Consider the following 26962-nt stretch of genomic DNA (forward strand, 5'->3'; position numbering starts at 1 on the left):
TATGTAATATCTACAGTTTAAATGAATAGTTAAGATTTTTCTTCATATAAAATAATAATATCTGGAGAGTTAATTTGAGATTTGGAAACATATACACATAGGTACATATATACTATTATGTATGGTTTGTATATATATACACATATATACTTACGTACACATATATATGTACATGGAAGGAGGAGGAAGAAGAGGAGGATGGAGGAAGTTGAGGCAAGGGAGAAGGAGACAGGAAAAAATATTCACAAATGTCAGGATCATCATGTCTAGGGGCTCTAGAACTAAATGAAAGGTATCTTTTTAAAATTTAGTATTCCATAACTTCCTCAAAAGCAGAGAAAAACAAAACACAAGTCGTATGAATATGGAGCATTTCCATAGACAAAAGTTTGATCTAGAAGTAAGCTACTTTTTAAATGGTGAAAAGTGGCTTCTTGAGTTAGAAGAGTAAGTCACTACCCTTTAGCTTCAGGCAATTGTATTTTCTTACTGTTCTCTCCCAGGCAGGTTCAAAAGGCCCATTCCTACCCAGAAAACAGAGTGAAGGTGTTGAGTCAGGGAAAGTCTTGCCCAAGGGATGACTGAAGGGACGAGGTGGGAAAGAATGAGGGCGCCTATAGGAGAGCGGGGACCTTCCAGGAGAGTATAGCTACAAAACCAAACACTTCCGATCTCAGACACAGCTATCCAATTTAAGTTCCTTCTCCCATCTCATGAGACCATCTTCTCTCTCTTCTTTTTTCCCTTTCCCCATAAAATGTAGCCAATATGAGATTATTACAGCTTGTTGGGAAATACTTTTGTATACTTTTCTGAGAACAGTCTCCATTTCTGTCAAACTGCTTTCATTTACACGTTTTCAATTCACTTCATTATTTATTATCTCGTTGAACTATGGCAGCAAACTTGACTCTATATCTATCAAAATCTTTGCCCCAAGGACATTCAACTTAAGTTAGATAATTCAGACTTAAAACAACTGCAAAGTTAGTTCAGTTCCAAAGATTTTATTTCTGTTACATATCAGTGGCAGCAAAAAAAACTTGAAGGAAACTATGTTTTTTTTTTTTTTTTTTCAAAAAGTCAGGGAGTGAGGAGGAAAAGGCAATAGACATAGTGTGGCCCAAGACTCTTCTCTTCTAATTTGGAATTTTCACCTTTCAAATACTTAGACCTTAAGAATCTTATACCTTAAGAAATTCCTAGGTTAAAAAAAAAAAGAAAACATAAAAAGCAAAACTGCTCAAATAATAGACACACTAGGCTGTATCTAGATACTGTCTCTTTGGTACTTCAAAAGTGTATTTAATTAAGTTAGTTATCTACAATTCACAGGATCATGAACTTTTAGAGTTGGAAGGAACCTCTGAGCCATGCTGTATGCATAGGTGAGAGCCTGTTGTATTTAGCCATTCATCAACACAGCTCTCTTCTTGCTCACCCATTTTTTGCTATGGGAACAGCAATAAACTCAATATTACCATTGATATCATTGCTTCTAGAAATGAGATGTTAATCAATTCTCCTGTTTCCAGTTTATATAGTACATAGCTTGTTCATACAGAGTTGTTTTCATTTTGCCTCCCCCATTAGATTGTGTGGTCCTCAAGGGAAGGGATCATCTTTTACCTTGCTTTGTATCCCCAGTGCTTAATGCAGTGCCTGGCATAAAGCAGGCACTGAAACAGTGTTTATTGACTTGCTGATTGACCTGTTGCTCCACATACCAGCCTCATGTCTTCCCTAACCATAAGAGACATCTCTAGCCACCACTAACTTATATGCTTTTTTTTCTCTTTTTATTAGAATGTCAATGCCTTGAGAGCAGAGATTGTCTCATTTTACATTCATATGTTTAGTATTTAGCATGTTACCTGGCACATAGTAAGGACATAATAAATGCTTTTAAAATTAAATAATTTGGTCATTTAGTCCAATCTAGATTAATCGATAAGGCAACTAGGTAGCATAGTGGATAGCGCCCCAGCCCTGGAGTCAGAAGGGCTGATTTCAAATCCAGTCTCAGACACTCACTAGCTGTGTGATCCTGGGCAAGTCGCTTAACCCTGTTTGCCTCAGTTCCTCATCTGTAAAATAACCTGGAGAAGGAGATGGCAAAGCACTCCAGTTATCTTTGCCAAGAAAACCCCAAATGGGGTCACAGAGAATCAGACAAAACCAAAATAATTCAACCACCAAAAAGACATCAACATCAATCGACGAGTATTTAATAAGCACTTACTATGTACCATACCCTTTACTAAGTGCTAGAGATACAAAGAAAGAACGATTAAAATGTCTGCCCTGAAACAGCTACTGAGGGAAAGTATAGGCACATATATTGGTGTTACATACAAGATTCATAAAATAGAAGGTTGATAGTCATATAAAGCATATAATCTGACCCTCTCTACAGTGTCCCTTAAAGTTACCTCCTAGCTTTCATTTGAAGCTACTGCCTCCCAAGATAGTTCATTAGATTTGGGGCAGCTATAATTAACTTTATTTTTTCTTCATAGAGTTTAAGTTAAAAATGAGAAGTTGGAGGAGCATGTAGATATATGGGAAACTTTTTGTCCCTTCTCTGTCCTTCCCATTGCTGCTGAGAGTTGTCTGTCACAAAATATTTTTGACCTCAAAATTGCTAGCAAAGAAGAATTGGATAGACATTTATGAATATATAAAGCCTTATAAATAGAATTTGCATGAGGGGAAAAGTGTTATATTTAGAGTCAGAGGACCTGGATTCAAATCTTGCTTTACCATTTTCTTCTGGTAGGCATGATATCAAACAAGTCTGACCCTGAGTTTTCTCATCCATAAAAGGTAGGCTTTGGACTGGATGCTGTTAAAGTACTCCTTGAACTATCTATAATCTTGTAGGTTATAGAATCTATGTTACATATAGAATAATTATAAAGCATAGAGATACTACTATTATAGCATGAAAGAAAAATGCCTGATATTTCAAAAGCTTGACAATTCTCTACTTTGCCCTAGCAAAGACAAAATGTATTCAAAATTCTCTTTCTACAATTAGGATGGAAAACTCCTAATGTCCTCTTTATGGGATTTCATTCCTACAAACTTCTGTTGTCCCATAGCAGCTCGGCATATTTCATTTCCTATTTATCAATGTCAATAAAAATTGTTTTAAAATGTCAGCAGTATTGTTCCTTATGCATGCATGCAAATGAAAGCATCAGAAATTCAGTGGAATATTTCTTGAAAATGTTCACAAGCAGATCCTCTTAAAATAAAAATTACTGTAACAATTCAGAATTCACGTTTTACTATCCATTACAAAAGAGCTGGCCCATGAAATCCAGAGCAGTGAGATTTAACGAATGTGGTGCACTTGGCCAGCAAGATTGCAAGTTGAAAATCTTTGGTTCTCTTTCTTATCTTCCTTCAAGCTCCTTGGTTCTCATCCATGGAAGGAACTCCAATTGACTTAAAAGTCTGATGTTTTCTTCATTCAGATAAGCTATATATGCTGCAAAAGAAGTCAGGAAGAAATAGGTTCTCTAAGAAGCTTTAGCATATGCTCCATTTTGGAATAGTTTGTATCTTCAATAATTGGGGTCTTTTGTACCTTCAAAGTATTTTCCATTTACAGTGGTTAGTTGTGAATTGGAGAAATAACTAGAAATACTAGGGAGTGGAAAAAGGGCTTTACGACACTAATGTGGCATGAACAACTCATTTTAGTTTAGAATATCTGCCAGTGTTTCTGGGTAATATGATAAGAGACAAGATTAAAACATTGATCCTCTAGTACAGGCCTGCACAACCTGTGGCCCACCAAAGGATTTCGGGTGGCCTTTGAAAAATGTGGAGGAAAAAATGTTTTTTTTTTGTTCCTTGCCTGAAATCCTTTGGCATGCCCATGGACTGCTTATGGCCCACAGGTCACAGGTTGCGCAGGCCTGCTCTAGTCGAAGAATTGCTGGGCTGGTCTATTTGTTGTTTTATATAAAAAGTATTGCATTTTATTTTCCATATGTAGATTGGTATGCTATTGGAAATAATATTTTGTATAAAATGGTAACTTTCATCTTTCAGATCTCAATTTTTTTTTTTTTTGGTCACTGGAAAAAAAAAAAGGCAAAATATATCTTTTTCCCTAAGGCTTTCCCAAACAGTGCTAATTCAGCAACGTATTTTTCTCCCCCTTAGGATATCAGATTCTCCTTACATTTTTTTTCTTTTTTCTGGACATTTGAGGGATCCTTTTACCTTCAAATCACAGAATAAGAGACATGGTTAAAAAGATTTTGGATAACAGTTTGACTTTTCATTTTTGGATCTGAATATTAATTATCTAGGTGCCATAAATTAAGATTATCTCCATTTAACAGATAAGCAATTTGCTGAATAAAAAGGTTAAGTGATTTACTAAAGGGCACAATACAAACTGGTAAATCAGCAGAGAATAGGCCCTGTGCCTGTACTTTTTTTTACACATTTAGTTTTGAAGGGTTGTGTGTGAGTGTGTGTGTGTGTGTGTGTGTGTGTGAAGATAAGAGAAAAACCTTGGAGATCGAATAGTCCAATCACTTCATTTTATAGATGAGGTAAGTGAGGCTCAGAAAGGTTGAATGTTTTGCCTAAAGGTATATTTAGCATAAATATCTTAGACCTTTTGAAAGAATATTTTTCTATAACAATTTGTGTTATTCTACAAAAATAGAGTTTTGATGATGACAGGAGAAGAGAAGAACCCACAAATTTTAAAATAGAAAAATCATGGGAAAAAATTAAGATTACATTTTTTTTCTCTATGTGAATATGGTTCTTTATTTGTCTCCAGCCTGTTCTCAGGGAGAATTATTAGAATGGAGAAACAAGAGAAGCAAAGGTCCTAAATAATCCAGAAGCTGGACATAAAACTATGAAATAAGTGAAATGGACTTTTTGTGTGATTCCCTTATCCTCATATATATTCTTTATGAAATCTAGCTGTATTTTAATTTCAGTTCTCACCTGAGGCACCCTCTTAAGCAGAGGAGGGGTATATCTTATAGATATACATACTTCTATTTTTATAGATAGATAGAGATATAGATGAGATTGGTATGCTGAGGTGTTTCTTCTTCTATTTTTTCTAGTATGCTATAATATTGCATTAAAAATATTTTTCCTCTTCTGGACAAAGGACAAAACTCATTTGCTAGCTCTAAGAGATTATAACTTTGGCAATATAAAAAATATACTAGATTGGCTTCAAGGCCCTATCTAACTTTAAAACTCTGTGTTTCTAATGTCATTTCAGATCTGTTGTAGGAAATAATTTCTAGGTTACCACACAGGCACAGATAGAACATAGCCTAAAAATGCAGTGTACTAAATGTCTAGAGCTCTCTTTTTTACAAATGCAACACTTGAAAGTTGGTATTTCCATTCTAATCTCATCTTTATTTTACAGAAAATTATTTCAGCCTTGCCTTCTGGTATAAAAGTTAAGAGTCAGTGGAAGAATTCATTTAGTTCACAATGAACTTGAAGTACCTTTACTGGTGGAAAAATCATGAACTAATTTCACGAGTTCACTTTAAACCTTTTCATTTAAACTGACAGAAGCAAATTATGGTGCTATATTTTGTTCAGCCATGATTTCACGCTCCTATACCCTGGGAAACAGGAGCTAAACCTCAAGGGATTTCTTGATGGTAAAGCAGTTTTAATTAGTAAATAATTGTAAAGGTGAACATTCAAAACAGCAAACCACATTGGTGTTTCTAATAAGAAGGACTTTGGATTTCTCACTCTGTATAAAAGAGTTGGAAGGAGGGCTTAGTTGCTTTAAGATCATATTAAATGATTCTGATATGGTAATAGGATTCATGCTAAAGCTGTCAAGTTGTAAGGATATCTCAACTCAATAGTCCAGACAGGTGAAGGGATTATAGAAACATTATCCTTAGAAGTAGTCAGTAGATAGTCCATTAGCCACATTCTAAAATGTTTAGACATTTTAGTTCATAAAAAGACTAAAAATTGTGGCAAACTTTATCTAAACTAGTAGTCAACCTATCAAAACAAAATCCTCAATATAATGAATACCCCTTATACCCCAATTTGAACACATGCAGAGAAAAATGTAATCTTAATTTTTCCCTTGATTTTTCCATTTTAAAATTTCTGGTTTTTTCTCTTCTCCTGGCATCATCAAAACTCTTTTTTTTTGTAGTATAACACAAATTATTATAGAAAAATATTCTTTAAAAAGGTCCAAGATATTTGTAATAACTTTAGGCAAAACATTCAACCTTTCTGGGCCTTACTTTCCTCATCTACAAAATGAATTGAATGGACTATTTGATATCTGACGTTTCTCTTATCTTGAAATCTTATACTCCTATGATCTATTCTGATTGTTGGGCTGTTTAAATATCAGAAAGTTTTATTAGCATAGGATGCGTTAATAAGTATTCATTTAATACTCTCTATGACAACATGAATGATGTTAAGAGAGGCAATATGGTGTAGAAGATAGAAAGATGACTTTGGATTCAGAAATACTTGGGTTCAAGTCCTGCCTCTGATATGTACTAGCTGTATAACCATAGGAAAGTTACAGTCAAACTGGTGATCCAGACTGGTGGGTAGAAATTGCTTATGAGAAATTCCCTACACAGATTCCCTAACCCCAGCAATAAAATTACAAACAAAATAAAATATCATTTATTTCTGCTATGTCTATGCATACATTCAAAATGAAATGGAGAATTGTACATGTAATGAGAACTTTGTTCTTTTCCCCAAACCTCCCAAATTCTTTGCCTGGAAAAACCTAGATAATATTGTTAGAATTTAAGCTTGCTTGTCATTATGTTCCTTGGTAGTTGAAGCCTGGGTCGTGATTAAAGCCTTTATCAGAGCTCAGTCTGATAAAGGAGGAGCGTGCAAGCGGTCACCTCCAAACAGGATAGGATGGGCTGGATCGGGTACTCGGAGGCTTCCGAGGTATTCAAGCGCTATGTGGAAATCGGCCGCATGGCCTACATTTCCTTTGGGCCCCATGCTGGCAAGCTGGTAGCTATTGTGGATGTTATTGACCAGAACAGGGCTTTGGTTGATGGCCCATGTAGTGGTGTGAGGAGGCAGGCCATGCCATTTAAATGCATGCAACTTACAGACTTCGTGCTCAAGTTCCCACACAGTGCTCGTCAGAAGTATGTCCAGGCTGCTTGGGAGAAAGAAAAAATCAACACAAAATGGACAACCACAAGATGGGCCAAGAAGATTGAAGCCAGAGAAAGAAAAGCTAAGATGACAGATTTTGACTGTTACAAAGTCATGAGGGCCAAGAAAATGAGAAACCAAATTATCAAGCATGAAGTAAAGAAGCTCCAGAAGGCGTCCACCCAGAAGGGGCCTCCCAAGAAGGGGGCTGCCCAGAAGGCGCTGGCCGCAAAGGTCTCCACCAAGAAGGTCTCCACAAAGAAGGCTGAGGGTCAGAAGGCTGCCCCCAGCCAGAAGGCTCAGAAGGGTCAGAAAGCCTCCAGCCAGAAGGCCCCAGCCAAGAAGGGACCTGCCCAGAAGGGACCCGCTCAGAAAACAGCTGCTCCAAAGGCCAAAAAATAAGAGGCTGCCAGAAATCAAATAAAGGTTTTGCTGCACAAAAAAATAAAAAAATAAAAAAAAATTCCTGGGAAAATTCAAATATTGGGTAGATACTTTGATCCCCTTGAGACCCAAGGCTACCCATCTTTTTGGTCATTCTGTCTTCATCTGTTACCTACATATACTTGCTTGCCTTCACAAATAGCTTCTTCTGTTTAGTACTGCCTAGAACTGGCTCTGATGTGTAGCATCCAAATAGTGCTATTTTATTACTCCATTTGTGGGTTTTTTTTTTCCTTCCAGAGTGAGTCCCACATCAGGCTTATATAGCATCTGCCTTGTGACTTTGTAAGCATATTCCACAGTAATATTTATATTCTTTGTGAACAGGAACAAATATAGGATCATATGACATTGTGAGTCAGATAGATGGCATAGTGAGCATTGGACTTAGCTTCAGGAAAACCTGAGTTCAAATTTGACCTCAAACACTCCTAGCTATGTGAATTAATCTCCGATCTGGATTACTTATTTGTAAAGTGAGGGTAATAATAGCACCTTTCTCACAGAGTTGTTGTGAGGATCAGATGACAAATGTGTAAAGTGCTTTATAAACATTAAAATGCTTTATAAGTTGTTTTATGATGATGCTTTACCTTGATCTTCTAAGTGGTGCTGCCCCAGTATTTACTAGCCCTTGCTAATCTCCCACAGTTGTTTATGCTGGCCTGACTATATAGTCATTTACTTTAAGGACTTGTGGTTTCATTCTTTGAGTGCCCCCATGTTCATACAATGTAACTTGCTGCTCCTTAATAGATTTTTTTTTATTTGCTGTGGTAATTTAAAAAGAAAAAAAAACCATCTAATTACCTGAGGACTAACTTTGCAATGATGAGTCTTTCCAAAAGAAGCAAATTTGGTCCTCTGAAGACAATTGGTCACCAGGCCTGTGCTTCTTGAAGTCTTTCCAAGCTTAGTAGTAACTGTCAGAATTTCCCCTCCCTATTTTCATAGTCTTTAAGAACACCGGAATAATTCTTTAATATGGTGAAAAATTATAGGAGGACTTTAGTGAAAGATTTTTAATAATATAAATCCTACTAATTTTAACTTCTTTATCATTGACCTCAAAAAATCCTTTGACCTCCTATTTTCCATATGTGGAGTTAAATAGTTCTCATGCCTTTCTTAACTTTCATCTTTCTCTTACTGTCTTCTCATCATCATATCATTTTGATCTTGCAGTCTCTCTGTGCTGTCTTATTACTTCTTCCTTCCCAGTGTTGCACTTATCTTATGTTTTATCACCATTAATTCCCAATACTCATTCACCATTTTTTCTGCTTAGAACTGAGGAGTCATGTGAGGAATGAACTCTGCTGAGAGAGTCCTTGTACTCATCACTATACCCCACTGTAGTATATAGCATACTTCATCTTCCTTGTATGTATATAAGTGGTTCAAAATATCCAGCAATAAATGCAAACAGAAGTCTTTGTGACTCAACTCTCTGTACATTGTACATGTAGATATAGGTCATTCTTTCAGCTATTTGAGAGTGCTTATATTTAAGAAAACTGAATCTTGAAAAGTATGAAATTCAAATAGAATAAATTAAAGAGCATTGGCAATGGATTTTTTTTATAAAAGAATTTACCCTAAGACTTTTTTGAATAACATTCATAGGTAGTGAATTTATAAAGTTATACATTTAAAAAAAATGAACTAACACAAATTTCAAGAATACATCTATTGTGAAAATCGAGGTAAATCCAAACAGCTCATTCAGGAAAATTAAAAAAAAAAACAAAACAAGACATACACAAAATGAATGTTTGTATATTAAAATAATCTATACTCAGTTTCCAAAGTGTTCCCCTTCTTTATTTTCACAGCTGCAAGGATGTTAGGGAACACAGAGTCTCTTGTGAGGATCTTCATTTGGGTGATATCCAAGTAGTACTATATAAATAGATCTCAAGATAGGAAAGTTGCTATCTACATTTTTGAAAGCCTTTGACTGTAAAATTCTGGTTTGTTAGCCTATGGATAATTTCTAAAAGAAGTGGCTGGTATTAGATAAAAAAATTTGATTATATAATGTCTTAAAATCAGATACAAGTGATAATTTAAAAGAATTCCCCTTATAATACATGCATGGAAACTTCAGCCTAACTTAGCTTATAAAAGGAAAAATTAAGATTTTTAATTTGCTGATTCTATGGATTGGACATGGAAAATCTTGAATAGAGTAGTAGAATAATCCAGCAAATGTATTTTTATTAAATTATTAACTTTAACATTTTTAAAAATGAATTATTTCTTTTGGAAATATTAATTATAGTATTCCTGGTATTATACATTGTTAGATATATATATACATGTGTGTATGTATGTGAGGGTGTTCATACAGGTGTGCATGTTTTAAGAAGCATCACATCAGGGTGAAAATAACTCTAGGATTCAAGTAAGAAGACGTTTTCAAATCTTAGCTCTGCTAATTACTATCTGTCCTATGTTGGGGCAGGAACCCAATTTCTCTGAGGTCAGTTTCTTCCTCTATATAATGAGGGGGTCCAGTAGATGTTTGCTAAATCCCTTCTAGTTCTAAATTCTATGGTCCTATGAAAAGGAGGTAACTAGAAACAGTGGAGAATGCGTACTTTTGACTAGGTTAGGACATTTTACCTTCCATAGAGCAGTTTCCTAGGGGCAGACTTTGAGGAATAGACCCATTTTCTTATCTTGTTTCTTTCCTTCTCTTCTATATTTTATAAACTAAAAATTTATCTGCTCATTTTACACAGTTAGTTACCTTGTCCTTCCATCTGTTGATTCATATAAGCTACTGGCCCTTTGCTGAATTCTAATGTGATACACTGTCATTTGATTTATTATTGAGACCTTTTTCATATATGATGAGAAAGAATTTTGAAGACAGTGGTGTCATATTGATTTTCTAATTTTTGGCAGTAGGTAACTTGCATGATTAGATTGATTACTATAAAAGCAGTTCCACCATTTAGACATCACCATTTGGTTCTACTTCTTTCCTTATTTTCCTGTGCCACAGGCTTCATCTGGACCATGCCGGGTACTCTTCATGTCATTTCTTCTCAGGGAGGATGTACCCATTTTGATGAGATTACAGATCCGTGGAAGTATTTGTCCTAGGATCAGTCAACCAATAAGCATGCATGAAGCCCCAACTACAGTATTGTTATGCATTATCATGACAACTGGGGATACAAGTCAAAAGTAAAACAGCCCCTGACTTCAAGGAGTTTGTGATTTAAGAGGACTGTATATATTCATATAGTATTGTGTAGATTTGTTTATATGTACACATATAAGTTTACACAAAATTGAGGTGAGTGCATTTCTTTTGGGGGGAAAGCATTAACAGCTAGGGGATTCAGGAAAGTTTTCATGTAAAATGTAACATTTATGCAGAGTTTTGAAAGGGACTAAGCATTCTTTCATGGAGATATGAGGAAAGAATGAATTCCAGACCCTAGGGGACAGCCAAGGCAAAGTTATTGATAGAAGATAGAGAGTCATGTATGAAAAAAGAAAGAAAAAAGGCCATTTTGGCTGGAGTATGAAGGGGAATAAATTGTAATAGCAGGCAACATTGTGATAGAAGGCAACCTGAGGTTGTAGGGTTATTACTTTTGAGAAGGAGTAGAGAAGGGAAGGGAACAAACATTTAAGTACCTACTGTGTGCCAGGTACTGTGCTAAGCTCTTTATAAATTAAAGCAACTTTTTCACTTTTGTCTTTGTAGCCCCAGGGATCAGGACAATCCTTAGCAATATTGTAGTGGATACTTAATACATGCTTATTGGTTGATTGATCATGGGACAAATACTTCCATGGATCTATGATCTCATGATTGTGGGTACATTCTCCATGGGAACAAACAACATGGAGAATATGTAGTATTCTCTGGAGGAAGTTATTGGCACAGGAAAATAAGCAAAGAAATTATCACATTTGATTCTCACAAAAATCCTTTCCGATAAGTGCTGTTATTATACCCATTTTATAAGAGACTGGAGTCAACAAAGTCTAAGTGACTTGTCCAGGCTCACCCAGCTAGTAAGTGTCTGAGGCCTAATTGGAACTAAGGCCTTTCTGACTCCAAGCCCAGCACTTTATCTCCTGTCACCTATCTGACTGAATAAAATGTATACTGATATTGGAAATTGGGTGGGTAGAGGGAACCTCATACTATAAACCTGTGCACAATCATAACTTTGTTGTAAATTGCTAATCTTTCCCCACCTCCTCCTGATGTTGTTTTAATAAAGTGAGTGCTCTTCAATTTCAAAGACTAGGAAACCAAGTGTCCCCTTGGAGAGTTGGCTTTCCATTCCAAAATTACTCACCCCATAAACTTGATCCCAATCAGTGCTTTCAGGTTTTCCCTGGCATATAGTAAGGTTAGTTAATGTGGGGTTGATTTTCAAACTTCAGAGTGAAAGCAGGATGAAGAAACTGAGAGATGCCTCTCAGCTTGCCTCTTTTCCCTTTGAAAACTGAAAGCACTTATCTCTGTAGCTCTGGCTATTGTAACTTTCTTCGATTCTAGAAACTATGCCTTCTCTTCCAGTCAGTAGTGATACCATCCCTGTTCTGCCCTGATGTCTCCTGAACTTGGGTCTATCTGGTGTCTTGCTCTTGCTTCAGTCTTATACAAACAAACAGAAAAAATTCCCTCAATTTTCCAAGAGAGGTCAAATTTCCTGGCTTGTGAATGTCCAAATCATATAGGTCAAGCAATATAGGGAGGAGTAAAGGGAGAGAGATAGAGGATGGTGGTGGAAGGATGAAGGTAAGGAAAGGTCAAGATAGAAATAGACAAAGTAGGAATGCATTCTAAGACAAGTTTGCCTATCTTAAGAGGGGAAGTAAGATAATAAGCTGCTTTTAAGAAGGGGCTCTATTTTTTTTAATCTTTGTATATTTATCCACAATCCCTTAGCATATGGCTTAGGTGCCTTTATGTCAGAGGAATTTGTCCATGTATCTGTTTAATGAAACCCTCCAAAAGAAGGAATGGACTTGCTTGCTTCAGTTCTACATTGTTTTCTCTACCTCTCTTCTAGCACACTTACCTCAAACGTGGGATAGAAAGGATAAGTGCCTCTGACTTTGACTAACATTGCTCTATAGCGTTTTAACCCAATCATCTTGGCAATAAACGACCCAACAGTGTTACACATTAGGTTGACCAATGGGATAGAGGAAATATAAAATGAATAGACAAGGAAATATATCTTTTTTGTTTTTAACAATGCATTAAGACGAATGAGAGGCATTCTGGTGGAGTGGATAGTGTGCTATACCTGGAGGCATGAATGCTTTGGTTCAAGTCCTCCCTTTACACTTAATTGGCTGTGTGACCATGGACAAGTCACTAACTTTCCTCATCTAGCAACTGAGAAGGTTCAACTAGGTGACCTCTAAGGTACCTTTTAACTCTTGGCTTCATGATCCTTCGAAGGATGACGGCTATGACCTAACTAATAAATATTACTCTTCAGAATGAAGTATTGTCTACTTAATGTAGGCCATGATCCATTCAAGAGTTTCAGAAAACTCAAAACACAAGTGTCTAAATTAAATGAATATGTAATCATCTTATGTTTACATTCCTAGGTGGAAAATTCAAATGGGGGAGGAAGGGGAGGACAAAGAGAGTAGAAAGGTACCGAAGCTACCAGCTATAATAATCTCATATTCTTATACTTTTTAGGGGTACAGGTGGGTAAACATTTTATCTCTTAGAATAGAAAGTATGCTGCCATCACTTAAAACAATGTATATAATGATGTCTTATTTTGTTAGAGAATGAATATCATTATTTAATAAAAAAAATAAAGGGAGGCTGTCACCACTCCAATAGAAAATAAAAATGATTAGTGAAGAATAACCTTCTCTCCCTAGAAGATCTCTTTGATGTGCTGTCATTGGCAGAATAAGCATTATACACTTATAATAAACAGCAGAAGAGTGAGTGCTGCAAAAAAAAAATAATAAAATCGAAAACAACACTGATGTTGAACACTCATAAATCTGCTAGCAGGCTTAGGACTCCTTCACATGCCTCCTCTTGACAGGAGGTGGTGTGATGGGATATGTTTTTGTGAATCCTTTGAAGATGTCACGAAAAAGCATCTGACTCTACTGGCATTTGAAGAGCCACTTCAGCACTCTATAGCTGGATTTCCAAATGCTGTTAAATGCTGCACAGTGAATGGGAAATTTGGTTTCAAAGTCACATTTGGAGTTAGAAAGAGCATGTTTGCAAATCTGGCAAAAGTCATCCTTGTGATGAGATTTGGGCCACCGAGGGACTCTTCTGCTGCCGGTCTCTTTGTTCTCCTCCCATTTGGCATCCTTCCTGAAATGCTCCAGATCTCAGTGATGTGAGAGTCCCCCATGATTAAGGGACCTTGTGTGCAGGTGGCCAGGTGCCAGGTTCCTTTCTTTCATTTTTATTAGCCCTTCACCTTCAAACAACAGATGCTGGGGTGGCTAAGGGAGAGCTGTTTTCAGTTAAGTGAAGCTAAGGGAGACCTCAATGGATGTGGAAGATATACACAAATTAGCTGACACTTCCAGACTTGTTTGGAGCTTAGATAGAGGCTACTGTAATTGGCTACCGGTGTTTAAATTCACTGGTCTCTAGGTACTTTCTTTAGGGCCTGAGGGAATTTCACGACAGCATGAAAGTAAAACTTCCAGTTGGCCCAGGCAAGTCAACCTAATTAAAAGGCACAGAGGGCATTGAATCAGGAAAGGTCTATTTATTGTATTCTTTGTCTCCTTCCTCTAGCTCTGATTTGAGCTTTTGATAGAGGAAGTTGGACCTGCTTTTATCCTGATGGAGCTCCTCAGAGCCAAACGAACCTGTGTGCTTTGTGGAGACTAAAAGCTGAAATGCCCAACAGTTTAATATGATAATTGATTGTCTAGATTTCTCTGTGTTCTTGGGCATGTCACCACTTTGACTAACTCTTTTTAAGAGCTTTTAAATTTTTTATTTCAATTTTTAATCTTTAGCCAGTGAACAGAAAGGCACCAAGTGAATTTGCAGAATAGGATAGACTTTCTTCTAATGTTCAGCTTTATTTATCCAGATTATTCCTCAGTGTAATTTTACATGGAAAGAGTACAGGCCTTTTTGAAAGTGCACTAACTTTTTTAGATTGCTCTACAGTGGCTGCAGAGGGGGTTTTCTAAAAGGCCCCTTGGTAGTGTGAAGGAATACATGAACCTCAAAAGGACCTAAACTTGTTCTTAAGGAGTAACTTACCCAGCAGGAGAATATGTCTAATTAGAGGGGAGAAAAAAGAAAATAGCATTCTTTTTCACAGGAAAACACTGGGGCTTTCTTTTTTTTCCGTGTGTGTGTGTGTGTGTGTGTGTGTGTGTGTGTGTGTGTGTGTGTGTGTGTGTGTGTGAGAGAGAGAGAGAGAGAGAGAGAGAGAGAGAGAGAGAGAACAAAGTACCTAACCAAATCTGCTTTTCAAAGAATAGCCAGGATGCTGAGAACAGGGAAGTTTTCTAATTAGAATGTAATTCCTGAAACCTCTGATGGTGTCTTTACCCTACTGAATATGGAAATTTCAAGTCTCTTCTGTTAATTAACTCGATTCACTAACATTCTGAGGGACATGACTCCTGACTGCTAAGCTTTGTACCACCCTTCCAAAGCAGTGGGTCAGCGGAGCTTCCAGTCTTCTATGTGTGCACCCTGACTGGCTTTGTTCAGGCACAGGGAGCGCCAAGTAAATAACCTGCTGACAAGCATTGCTCTTTGGTTTTTGCTTCTTTTCCCTTTTAAATTATTTCATTTGTTTTGCCAACATGCCTGCTTTTTTGGCACACCTGCTTTCCTCCTTAGATTGTGTTAGTTCTTTTCTCAGAATCAATTGCGAGCAGCTTGCAACCAAATGCCTGATTAAAAAGTTAGCAGACCTTGAGTGCAATTACTTCAGCTCTATAGCATTCAGGCATTAAACCCAGTGTTAATTGTTTCCCATTTTTGTAATGATCCTTATAATAGGATAAAAACAGAAGAGATCATTTCTTGTAGTTAAAACAGCAGAAAATAAAGACATTCCTTCTGATTAATCATTGCAATATGAAATTAAACACAATCATGAGTAAATACAGTCAAGGCTGGATTTGGATGCCAGCAAAAGTTGCCATTCTTACTCTAAAACATATATTTGCAGAGTGGCAATGCAACATAGCCTTTGCTTCCATTTTTTTTTCTTAGAGATGATCATATTGCCAGGCATTTTTAAAGTCAGATGTTTGTTTGTTTTTTGTTTTTTAAGATTTTCCCTCTTTCTATTTTTCCTGATTCTTCTTAACTAATGTTTACCATAGCTATCAAAGGTGGCAATGGATAAATTAACAAATTGTTGAGAATAGATAGGAAAGGTCTAAAGTTGAATATGTAGCATGCTTTTTAAGGGGAAAGAGGAATTATTTACAGCAAATATTTCCAAAGGATCAGTTCTTTAACTATAAGGAGAAACATGCAGTAAAAAGTTTTATCCTAATGAAAACTGAGAACACCACTTTTTTGTTATTACATAGAAGTATGTGAATTTTGAAATATTTTCAGTACTGATATATTTTCATTACTGATTTTGGAGTTTATCTGGCTATATATGAATTAAAAAGAAATGCTTGAAGCCACTTTCCATCTTTCCTAGTCATATCTCTGTATGGATATAATCCTTTTGATTCTTCAGATTTTTCCTGATCTCTCATTCTTAGTTTGATTTAAAATCTAAAATTCATTAATTGTTGAAGTAGCAATTGTTTGACCAGACTCCCAATCATTATTATTACAATAGAGGCTATGAATCCGTGTGGTACAAGGGTTACAGATATGAAACCTTATAGTTCCTGAAAAAAAAGTTAATCCAAAAAACTAAAAGATATCTAACTTTTCTCTCTAAGACTAAATTGATGGGAAAATATTTTTAAAGATTATGATATTTCTGTGTATTCCATCAATCCATTTCAGCTATATAGAGAGAAGGACTAACTTTTGATATCAGTAGTGCAGGGAAGACCCAGGTGAGGAGACTCCTTGTACTAATACACTTTGGCATCTTCTCTGTAACTCATGGTCTTGAGAGGCTTGCCTAGACCAATGAGAGGTCATCTCTAGCCAGTATGTGACAGAGACATGCCCTGTACCTAGGTTTTTCCAGTTTTAAGGTTAGCTCTTTATCCACTACTCCATTTTGCTCTATGAAACTAGGTGGAAGCAGCATGGACTGATCTTTTGGTAGAATAGGGAAAGAACTTTTTCTCACCTTTAAGATCTTTCTGTACTTCTGTTGCCAGATCAAGATGAATCTCTAAGAAGAAGTCTATAAGAGAGTCAGATAGGTAAGACTCTGGGTGAGAAACTGTTTGTAGGCAACTATTGCTCAGTCCTCCTCAGTGAATGAGTCTGTAGCTGAGCCAGCTTTAAGAGAAACTTACAAGGTAATATGGTTGTAGGAGACTACCCAGTGAATTAGGAAATTCCTACTGCTTTTCCTTAGGGACTAAGGATTGCTAAAGATAAGGAAGTAACCGAGAAGGAAGAAGAGGGAGCTATGTGAACTATACTCTATACAAGAGGTTCCCAAAGTGGGCAATACTGCCCTCTGGGAAATACTGGAATGATCCATGGGGGCAGTAGTAACCTCAGATGCAATTGAGGGGCATTGAATAAAAATAAGGGGGTGGTAGAAGCATAAGGAAAGAAGAGAAGAGAAGAATATTTTGAAAAATTGTTCATACATGTTTCCTCTATTGTGTAATAGAGTTAAAGTTGTAGTGATGAGATTATTTTCCAAATAAACACACAAAATGCAAGTTATAACTGCTCAGTGGTCAAGTCCACTGACAGATCTTAACAAGCAAGCGTTGGCAGGCGAGCATGTCGCCCATTGTTGGGAAGTCCAGCATGGATTGGCAGGAATATGTGAATGTAATGACTTATTTACAGTATGATACTATACAGTTACATTATGTAATATTGCATCATCAAAATTTCAATGCAGGAAAAAAACCACAGAATTATAATACATAATTAAATTAAAATATGTCATTTTTTAAAGTTTTATTTTTTGTAATGATGCAACTTTTAAAAAATCATTAAAAAGTTAAAGAAAGTAGATTTCTGGGAGGGTGCTGAGTAATTTTTTTTTCTTTTTGAAAAATGGGCAGTAGGTCAAATAAGTTTGGGAACCTTTGCTCTCAACCCTACCTTTCCTTTCGTTATTCTACCTTGATCCTATATACTTTGTTAGTTATGGATCTGTGATCCTATTGAACAAAGTGATAGTTGGCCTAATGAGAACTGCTATGAGAAATGCTTACATACATCATGGATTTAAAACCCAAATATTGAATGTGTAATTCTTCCCTTCCTCCTAAAACACCCAGAATTTGGATTCTCCTTTCCCTCACTCTGCCTCCTTGAATCCTCATGAGCTCTGTCCTACTATCAATTGGGGAAGATAGAATATAGTTGTAAGATTCATGAGATTGTGCCCCTCCAATAAAGTAAGGGTTGCCTATCACAATTTTCCTATAAAGCAGAATTGGTTAGCTGCCATGTTTGATCAGTTATCGCCTAAACCACAAGGCCTCTGAAAAAATGCTTAGATTTTCCTATCTGTGATCTGTCAAAGTTAAAGATCAAACAGGATGTCTGAGCTGCATTCTCCATGTGATTTGTCAATCTGTGAAGTTTGAGATAAGATGCTTTCTATAGACATTAAATTCTATGATTTATTCCAGGAAAGATAACACCTTAAATCTCAAAGTACCATCTATTTACTTCCATATGTCAGATGGGGACATGTACTAGATCAGAACTATTTTCTGATGTGAGAAGCATTGCACATCATTTTTATGAAGTTAAGTTGTTCCTGGAAGCATCTGAAGTGTTTTCAGACTTATGGAAATGCAATGGTTCCCCACCAGTGAGCCAAGTACCCTTAGGGTGCCAAGGAGTTGTTGCAAAGGGTCCGAGAATCACTACGTGCCATCATTTTTATCTTTATTTAGTGCCAAAAAATATACAGTGTGACTCAATAAGTAGCAAATACGTCTTCTGTAGATTGAATATTCTTACATGTATATATATTACATATATATTATTATTTTCTATGGTATATTGTTGCTATTATAAGTAAATATAAATTCATTTTAAAGTATCACCCAACTTATCATCATTTTTATTGTCAATCAATGGATGCTAATAATACAACTACTATCATAGCTAGTCATTTTACTTCTTTGAACCTCAGTTTCTTCATCTGCAAAATGAAGAGGTTCTAATTATTAGATTCCCCCCAAGGGTGCTTTTACCTCTTAATCTATTGTTCTATGTGATACCTATAAGTTTTTTAAATATCAAAAGGGATCCTATTCAATAAGATTGAGTATCATTGAAGATAGATGTCACTTTTATGGTATGTTAAAGACTATATTTTTTAAATTTCGGCTTCGTAGAATCACAGGGTTGGAAGGAACCTCAGAGGTCATATAGCCCAACCTTTACCTGAAGTATAAATCCCCTTCATCATCACTTTACTGGCAAGTGATCATACGGCATCTCCTTGAGGAGCTCCAGTGATAAATAAGGTTACTATCTCTTGAGATCACCCATTCCATTTTTGAAAAGTTTTCATTTGAAGCCCAAGTCTGTCTCTCTGCAACTTTCATCCATTGCCTCTAGGTCTGCCCATGTGAAACAAGCCACATCCCCTCCTTTAGGTGAAAGCCCTTCAGATTTTTAAGGACAGAACAAATCTTCTCTTCTCTAGGATAAGCATATGCATTCCCTTCAATCAATCCATGGATAGTATGATTTCCAATTTCCTCACCTCCCTGATTCCTCACCTTTGGACTGGCTCCAACTTATCAATGACTGAGTTTTAAAGAATCCACTTTAAAATGAACAGTCGTTTTGTGGTGATATGATAGGTGACAAAACCCATTTGTAAATTAGAGATTTATTCTGCTATCTTATATTTAAAAATTCATTGAAACCACAAGTTGGCATTGAAGAACTTCCTTTCTGGTATGTAGAAGGAGCATACTTTTGTACATTAACTCTTCTAAGCCACAAAAAAAATAACCATTGGAAAGCACTTCCTCATGGAATTAATATAGCTCACTAATGTCTATCTCCCAGTTTCTCAAAAAATGACTCTATTTATAAATCATGCCAGAGATTTTCAGGGTTTCATCCTTGTTAGATTGCTTTGTCCACATTTCAGCTTGTAGTAACATGAATTCCACCCCTGATGCCTAATTTAATTTTAGATAAGTACTATTTAGTAGCCAATGATATACTTTGTGAAATATTTGTAGTGAGTGCTGTTATGAAGGTCAAATGATTTCATATGCACAAAGCTTTGCAAACTTTAAAACTCTATATAAAAGATGGCTGCATGGTATAATTATGAAGTAATATGATTTGTGATTTTCATAAACCCATCAGAAGTTATGCATCTAAACATATGTTTTTAGAAGTTGTCACCTTTGGAGATTATACACTTATTTCAGAAGTCCAGATTTTTCTCCATACCTCTTTTGTTCACCTCTTTTAGAATTGTCCTCAGAGATAAAGCAAAAAACAAAGTAAAACATTAGCCTTGTTTTAATATCCATGCTTCATTTTTGGTCATAGACTATTAACAAACTTGCTCAACCACCTAATTTATAAGGCTTATCTTCAAAGATATTGACTATTTCCAAATAAAGTCCAATTAAGCTTGCTATATGAAGAATTGCCATAACTGAGAATATAAAATGGATGGGGGGATATTGTTTCTTAAAGTAAATCAAAAACAGTGATTTCCAAGATTTGCTGAGCAGTCACATCTGTATGCGAATAAGTGCCCTTTCCTGATGATCATCCTACTTTGAAGGGCACAAAATTTATCTGAGTGTATGAATTCTGGTTTGTTTCTTAAAACTTTACTTTTATTTGTCACAGCATCATATAGCACTAGGAACAAAGATGTTTATAAGTTAAACAATATTCTTGTGCTCAGATCACCAATTTGTCCTTAGCTTTAATTAGTACTTTATGGAAAGTATGACAATAATGACATATATTTTTGTGTATCTTGAAGTAGAGAGTCTCATTTTATATATAATATGTATGCAAATATACAGTATACATATACACATTTGTGTGTATACACATATGAGTATCTCAATGAGTGTTACTCTTATATGTAAAAGTATGTACCCAAAGCCAGATCCTTTCAGTATATATAACTATGTGTATGATACACACACAAAATCAGATATTTTTCTTAGCCTTTGAGCAGGAGACAGCATGGAAAGCATAAGAAAAAAAGGGGTGTTACCTTAAACACCGACCTATGAAGATAGTGTCCCTTTTCAACCTGTCCATTAAGATCTAACTCTCTAAAATGGCAGTCGTGATGTCTTTTTGTGTTAATGAATAGTTGTAAGGCAGCTTTCTAGAATCATAGAATGTAAACTCAAAGAGCATTGGTGCTGCTTTTGCAGCTTTCTTTTATCTTAGGAGGGGACATGACTGGTCACTCTGAATTAATTGTAACCCAGTGAGCTGTCAGTGACAGATATCCATTACATGCACTAGTACTAGTACAGAAGGCAGCATTCCAATTCACTATTCCCCTCTCAATAGCCCTAAAATGAGATTTCATCCCTTTAAAAGATAAAATGAAATGAATAAAAATCCCAAAACTTAAGCATATGATTAATGGTTATTTTGAAAATAATTACACTTACTTTCAGGAGAAAAAAAATTAGCAAAGTTTCAAAAATGCTTTGCACAAACTACATTATGAATTATATGGGATTTCCTGAAGAGTTGGTCATTATCACAAGATGAGTGAGTCTTATCTTCTATTTTTATTTTTTTTCTAAATTGAAGTAACTTATAAAGCTTTGAATGACTAATTTTTAATTTTACTAGAGAATTATAATATTGTGCTTAGTTCAGCAATATATTGGAGTATGTTAAGAAATACACATTTGTAAAGTATTTTATAAGTCAAGAGAGTAAGACGTAGGGTTACTCATAATATACAGTTAGGACTACCTTCTTCCAGACAAAGACTGACTACTTTTCCACAAGGAATGTTTCCTGCTTGATTTCACAGGTCATATTTCATGTTGAAGAACGTTAACAGAACTGAACAGTCAGGGAATTTTTATCAGCCATCAGTTTTCATTGTTTTTCCTCTTAAGATGACTGGGAACTTTTCATGATTCAAGGCACTGGATAAAGCTGAATTTCTGTTTCCATCACTTATAAATACTTAGGGCATAAAAGGAGGGTGGGTGTTAAAAAAAATTCAGGTTAATTATCAGCCAGGCTGAGAAAGACATAAAATCAAGAACTGTTATTGACATAAAAACATATCATATATCAGTGTCCTTGATACAATTAGGGAGATGTAGTTGACAGCACTGATAATTTAATAGGATTACTAATTAAATGGCCACAAATCCAATCTATAGTCATGTTATAAGTATCACGATAGCACTAGTCTTCCTATATCATAGAAACTGAATTATTATGGATTTGTTTATAATAGAAAATTCAAATGGAAAGAACACTTGCTGTGTTGTTCTTCCTTATTTCTGTACACATAATTTATAGATTCAAAGATTTAGCTTGCAAAGATTCAGGAACAGCTGTTCCTGTTTAATGTAGTCACTTTATATTATGTATACACAGATACAATACTGTATTCCTACTGTGTAACATTTAACTTTAGAAATATGTTTGAGGTTTTTTTCTGATGCCTTGTGAGCTAAAAGGCAGAAACCAAATAAGAAAATAATATAATTAGAAAAATACTGAGTCATGCTAACTATTGTCAATCAAGTATCTCACTCCTTTACCTCAGCCCATCCATGCTTATTCTTAGATGAAATAGAGGAATGATCAGCATCTTGGAAAGTGCCCTGGTACAAGCACTTAAATTCCATATGCCTAAAAGCAAAGATAGTAAACATTCCCCTGAGACTTGCAGAAGAACTCAGCTCTGCTATCTCACTTGGAGGCATTTCTGCTATCAGTTTTTATCTTGGTGTTCCACTTGACACAATGTGGTAGGAATGAAGGAAACAAGTATTTAGCAAGCACCTAGTATGTGCTAAACATCATGTTAAACATTTTACAAGTATTACCTTATTTGATCCTCATGACAACCCTGTGAGGTACCTGCTATTATAATCTCCATTTAATCATTGAAGAAATTGAGCTAGGTAGAAGTTAAGTGATTTCTCCAGGCTCACATAATTAGTGTCTGAGGCTGGATTTGAACTCAGATTTTCCTGACTCCTGGTCCAGCACTCTATCCATTGCACCAACTAACTGCCTTTGGTAGAGTAGAAAGAACATCACAAAAATAACACGGAATGATTTTAAGTGGAGAGTAATAATTAGGCCATAGACTCAGTAGGAGATGTGCTCCAAGTTGTGCTTTAAAGGGAGCTGGAAATTGTATGATACAGAGGAAAAGGATGAATACATTAGAAATAAGGAGGGGCCACTGAACAAAAGGACAAGGTTAGGAGCATATATAAAGGAAAGTTACATGAAATAAGACCAGAAAGGTGGTTGAGAGTCAGTTTAAAGTGACTTTAAATACTAAGCTAAGCAGTTTCTATTTTATCTTAGAGGCAGTAGAGAGCCACTGAAGATTTTTGCTTGGGGAGATGATATGGTTATTTATGTGCTTTAGAAATATCAGTTTGGTAATTGGTGGAGGTGGAAGAGATAGGAGGCAGAGATGACAGTTAAGATGATATTTCAGTACTCTAGGTGAGAGGTAATAAGGGCCTGAAATGGAGTATGGGTTATATGAGAGGATAGAAAGGAATGGATATAGGAAATATTTTGGAATTAAGATTTGCATACTTTTGTATCTGATTGGAAATGAGGGTGAAGAAGATAATAGATGTGGGCATAACACTATGATTGCCTACTTAGGTGACTAGACAGATGGGTTGCTATCAACAGAAAGAGATTAATTTTGAGGATAGATGGCATTGGAAAGAAACAGCATTCCACTCTTAAGGGCAACATGTATCCAACATCGCTTATACTTCTTTTGTTCTTTCTGTTTCCATAGCCATAACCAAAATGCCTAATTTCTAATCATCTTGACTATCACACTAGTCTATTTTTTTCTGATGCACTCCTTTCCTTCTCCATTTCATCATCATACCACTGCCAGAACATTCTCTTCTATATCTGCCTCACTCAAATATCCTAATGAATAAAATTTTAAAAAAAAATTCCCCCTGGCATTAAAGGCCATATATGATCAGATACCAGCTTACCTTTTCAGCCCTATCTCATATCCTACCCATTCACTCTATGCTTCAGCCAAACTGTATGAACCGATGTTTCTTGAGTACCCACCTTCTTCTTTGCCTTTATTTACATTAATCAATATGTCTGAAGTACTTTCCTTGTTTTCCTTTTTTTTTTCCTTTATCAAATCTATTGAATTTCTGCCTGTCCTTTAAAGCTAAACTGAAATGACACATTTTTCCATGATTTTTCCTGGTCAGTAATAATCTTTCCCTTATATATTACTTTTAACTTTTTTATTGTACATTTTAGTAATTCGTGCTTATGTCTTATCTTCTTGATAAAATATTAAATGTCTGAGAGCAGCAGCTCAGCAGCATAGTGGGGGGTGGGTGGAGATAATGACATCTGAGAAGGGAACTGTGGAATAAATCTAGATTCAAATTCCTGCTCTGATGCCACCTGTATGTTCATGAGTAAATCACTTACTGTCTGTAGCTATAAAATGAAGGGTTTACACAAAATACTTGCTTTCATATCTAGACCTTGAGATTATCTAAATTCTATATTCCCTGAAATAAGTATGTGTTGAATGAAATAGTCATCTTTTATAGATGAGGAAATGTTTACAAGTTTACCTTAACAGATTTTCTTAAGGGTTATACTTCATTTAAGTCAAGAATAAAATAGGAATTAGTTGTTTTTGGCATCTAAGTGGTGCATTTGATAGTGCTAGGCTTGAGTCAGAAAGACGTGAGTTCAAATACAGCTTCACACACTTACTAGCTATGTGAACCAGGGCAAGTAATTTAACCATTCTTTGCTTTAGTTTCCTCAGCTGTAAAATGGGGATAATAATAACACCTACCTCTCAAGATTATTGTGAGGTTAAAATGAGATAATATTAATAAAGTGCTTAGCACAGTGACTAGCATATAGTAGGCACCAAATAAATACGTATTCCCTTCTCCCATTTCCCTCCCACCTTTTTAAGGTTTACGAAGTATGGTGCTAACGACAAACTTGTGAGTTTAGTAGTGCGAATATTGCAGTATTATCCTCCTTTTAAAGACAAGGCATTTGAGGATTAAAACAAGTAAATTGAATTACTTGTGGTCTTACATCCAGTAAATGTTGGAGCCAGGCTAAAAACCTGACTCCATTTCATTTATCCCTTTTACACTTCAGTCTCTGTAATTTTATAGCCTGTGGAATAAGTAGTACATGCCAAATATCATGTGAAGATTGGGCAATTTTCCCCCTATGAACTCAGCTAGAATGTAACTTCTTTTAAAACCCACCAGCAGTGGCTGTTGTTAGCCTAGTCTCCTACTCAAGTACTGACCTTGCTTAACCCTGCTTAGCTTGTAGGATTGGAAGCTATTATATGAGAGCAAAGATATAGGCCCAAATCTTCTGGAAAAGCAGTGGAGAGTTTCTGGGAAAAAATAATACATTTGGAAACATGCAGTTGTTTTACTTACTAGAATAGGAGGCCTGGATTCTAGCGACCATAAAAGTGAAAGAGGTCATCTAATTCAAATCTCTAGTTTTACAGCTGAGGAAATTGAGGCCCAGAAAGGTTAAGCGACTTGATTAATCTCACACAGGTAGTACACATCAGCATCAATCTTTGCACCCAGGTTCTGTTATGCCAGAGCAAGTATTTTTTCCACTGTCCTACTATGCCTTCTTTGCTCTCCCCTGACTTGTGATCTTGAGTAAATCAGTTTCCTTATGTGTAAAATGAGTAGATGGAGGAAATGATCTCTAACTGCCCTGTAGTTTCTGGGCTTCTGTGAATTCTGGATAATATCAGCAGAAACCATTTCACCATAAGAATTGCTAATGCCAAGGCTAACAATAACCGAATGATTGCTTTTTGAAAAGAGTTCTATTTTCATGCATTATCAGTTACCTATCAGTAAGAAACATCAATATTGTTTTATTTTATGTAACCATTACATATACATATGTGGGTCATAATGATTTTCCCCCCTAAAGTTAGTAATTTGCTAAACCTCAAGTTTGGAAATTATTTCCTATCTTTAGTTGTATTGTTGTTTTTTTTAAATCCAAAATATGAAAAAATGCGTTTTTATTATTAGTTGACACCCAACTTGAGCATGGCAACATTTATAGTGTGATTAGATTCAATTATATTTCCATGTATTTCCTATTAATCAAAATTTTTTTTTCTTTTCAAATCAAAAAAAGTATTAGAATATTGGGTTTAATGTAGTATTAATGAATATATGAAAGCATACATTTGCTATGTATTTTTAATATATGTACATGTTTAAGATATACATTTAACATTATATACTCATATAATAATAGCGTTGAATAAAGCTGTTGATATAGTAGTTTTCAGTGTGAGAAATCAGATAAGTATGGCCATATGTAGGTCTGATGACTGGCTGTCCATCTGCGCTCCTTGGCAAATAGCTTCCTTGGCATATACAACAGTGGCTTCAAGATTCACGTGAAGATATCACCTTTTAAAAAATTGTTTTTAGTGGCCACTAGCATTAGAAATAGTTTTGTTTTGTGAAGCCCTGTGTGTGTGTATGTTTGTTTGTGTGTGTGTGTGTTTATAGGGCATCCGTTCACCTAGAGCTCCTTATGTTGATAGGTCAGATAAACAGGTTATTTTAAACCTCTTTTTTAAAAGTCAGAACCTATGTTGTTGTTGTTGTTGTTGCTTTTTCCCCATGGGGAAAATGGAATGGAGAAGAAGCATATTTATGAAAACAAACACACAAAAAAAGTAACTGCCTGGGCTTTTGAAAACCTGAAGGATGCTCATAATAGCTTTCAGTATCCTAATTCAGTCAGGCAGGGTTGGACCACCTCCATAAAACAGTCTGGGCATATTTCCATGGGACCAGGCAATAAGGCAGAATTTCCGAGGCCAGTAGGTCAATGGCGTTCCCTCCTCCCTCACCTAAAAAGGACAAACATTGCAAGTTGCCTGATTATAAGATATCCAATTTCCTTTTGGGACAGTCCTCCAAT

The 26962-nt window shown here is 35.8% G+C and overlaps 1 protein-coding gene and 1 pseudogene across 3 annotated transcripts in view; both read left to right on the forward strand.

The window, feature by feature from the left end:
* Nucleotides 1–26962, forward strand: part of PCDH9 (protocadherin 9) — a 1052177-nt gene that overhangs the window by 639768 nt on the left and 385447 nt on the right. The window lies entirely within an intron of this gene.
* Nucleotides 6937–7590, forward strand: LOC114029882 (annotated as a pseudogene).

Source organism: Vombatus ursinus, unplaced genomic scaffold (assembly GCF_900497805.2).
Source record: "Vombatus ursinus unplaced genomic scaffold, bare-nosed wombat genome assembly UNPS02014942.1, whole genome shotgun sequence".
Classification (NCBI taxonomy): Eukaryota; Metazoa; Chordata; class Mammalia; order Diprotodontia; family Vombatidae; genus Vombatus; species Vombatus ursinus.